Source organism: Gossypium hirsutum, chromosome D02, assembly GCF_007990345.1.
Source record: "Gossypium hirsutum isolate 1008001.06 chromosome D02, Gossypium_hirsutum_v2.1, whole genome shotgun sequence".
In the NCBI taxonomy this organism is placed as follows: Eukaryota; Viridiplantae; Streptophyta; class Magnoliopsida; order Malvales; family Malvaceae; genus Gossypium; species Gossypium hirsutum.
The window spans coordinates 47,318,518-47,320,660 of record NC_053438.1 but is presented as its reverse complement, the minus strand read 5'-3'; the positions used below and the strand labels follow the sequence as shown (position 1 = coordinate 47,320,660).

General features: G+C 34.8%; 1 non-coding gene across 1 annotated transcript; it reads left to right on the top strand.

Moving 5' to 3' along the window:
* The first annotated feature begins 260 nt into the window (after positions 1–260).
* Positions 261–367, top strand: LOC121214919 (small nucleolar RNA R71). The gene has a single exon (XR_005910658.1). It is a non-coding gene; the product is annotated as a small nucleolar RNA R71 (small nucleolar RNA).
* The last annotated feature ends 1,776 nt before the right edge of the window (positions 368–2,143 follow it).

Sequence of the window (2,143 nt, the reverse complement as noted above, 5' to 3'; positions counted from 1 at the left end):
AACCATCAATTTTCTTATTTAATTGTTCTACTTGATTTGATAACATGGTGACTGCATCTAAGTTATAAACACCGGCTGCTTTCATCGGCTTCGTCCTCATAACTTGCCACTGATTATTATTCAATGTCATCTCTTCTATATACTCATAAGCCACTTCGGGTGTTTTATTGTTAACTGTACCATCGGCTGCTACATCGATCAACTGTCTAGTTGAGGGATTCAAACCGTTGTAGAAGGCTTGAACTTGTAACCATAAAGGTAACCCATGATGAGGGCACCGTCTCAATAAGTCATTATACCTCTCCCATGCATCATATAGGGTCTTTAAATCAATCTGAATGAAGAAAGAGATATCATTCCTCAACTTAGCTGTCTTAGCCGGTAGGAAGTACTTCAATAGAAATTTATTGGTCATTTAATCCCATGTAGTGATAGAACCTCGTGTTAAAGAATTCAACCACTGTTTAGCTTTGTTCCTAACGAGAAAGGGAATAACTGTAGGCGAATGGCATCGTCAGAAACATCATTTATCTTTAAAGCATCACAAACTTCCAGAAAATTAGCCAAATGAGTATTTGGATCTTCGTCTTGCAAACCATCAAACTGAACAAATTGTTGTATCATCTGAATAGTGTTTAGCTTCAGTTAGAAATTATTCGCAGTAATGGTGGGCCTGACAATACTCGGTTCAGCCCTAGTTAGAGTGGGCTTGGCATAATCGTACATAGTACGAGGAACAGGATCTGGATTTGCAAGATTTGCAACAACTATAGGAGGTAACTGATTATTCTGGTTATCACCCATCTCCTCAGTAATAATAATGTCATCTTATTCGTCTACTATATTCTGTCGACTTTTCCTTGCGTCTCTACGATTTCTACGAGCTGTACTTTCAATTTCACTATCAAATAACAATGGTCCCGACGGGTTTCTTCGAGTCATAAACTAAAGGAACTTGCCAGAAGAAAATAAAAGAAAAAAATTAAAATGAAAAAACTAAAACTAAAAATTAAATTAAATAAAAATAAAAATGGCTAAATTAATAAAAATAAAGTGTTCCTAATATTTTAGTCCCTGGCAACGGTGCAAAAAACTTGATGGTCACTAAACTAACATAAATACAACTGAGGCAAGCGCACTTAACGAACAATAGTGTAGCTATGAGAATATCGTATCCACGAGGACTAAGAGTACTAGTAATTATCGTCTTCTTATTATTTAGCGGACAAATTGGAGTGATTATGTTTTAATCTAAAATTACTAAACTAATTTAACTAAGATTGCAATAGACAATGAAATAGGAAAATAATTGAAGATAACCAATGAGATAGGCAATACATAGGAAAGAATCCACCTAGACTTCACCTATTATTATGAATCTGAATTAAATGATTTATTTACTTGTTACTTGATCCGTAGAAATCCCTAAATTATGTTAATATCTCTTTCAAGAGTAAGAACAACTGACTCTAGGTTGATTAATTGAAATTTCTTACTAATTAAAAACCCTATTATCGCAATAACTTGATCTATGGATTCCCCTATTAGATTTGGCTCTAATCCAGCAAATTTATGTCGTCCTATTTCTAGGATTGCATGCAACTCCACTCAATTATGCTAGATCTACTCTTAAACAGGGACTTTTGCTCCACTGAAATAAGCACATTAAACATGAATTAATATCCCAAAAATATTAAAACAAGAAATAAGCATACATAATCGAGAATAAAAATCAAGTATTTATCGCGTAAAACAGAAATTAAATAATAGGATTCATCATAGGTTTCATCTCCCTTAGGTATCTAGGGGATTAGTTCATAATCCTGAAAGAAAACATCTCAAAGTCAGAAAAACCACAATACATAAAGAAACTTAATAAAACTTCGAAAGAAATTAAAAGGAGATCTTCAATCTTGATGGAGATCTGCTTCTGAGTTGGCTCCGATGGTGTTCTTCGAGTGTTTTCTTCGATCTCCTCTAATTACCCCCTAGTCTTCTTCTAATTGGTATTTAGAAACTTTAGAATGCTCAAAAAGCCTAAAAATTGAATTTGTCTTTGTATTTGGGAAGCAGGGTACGAAATCGATACGGGCTGGCACATGGGAGTGTGGCCAGCGCGTATGGCTCACACAGGTGTGTGGCC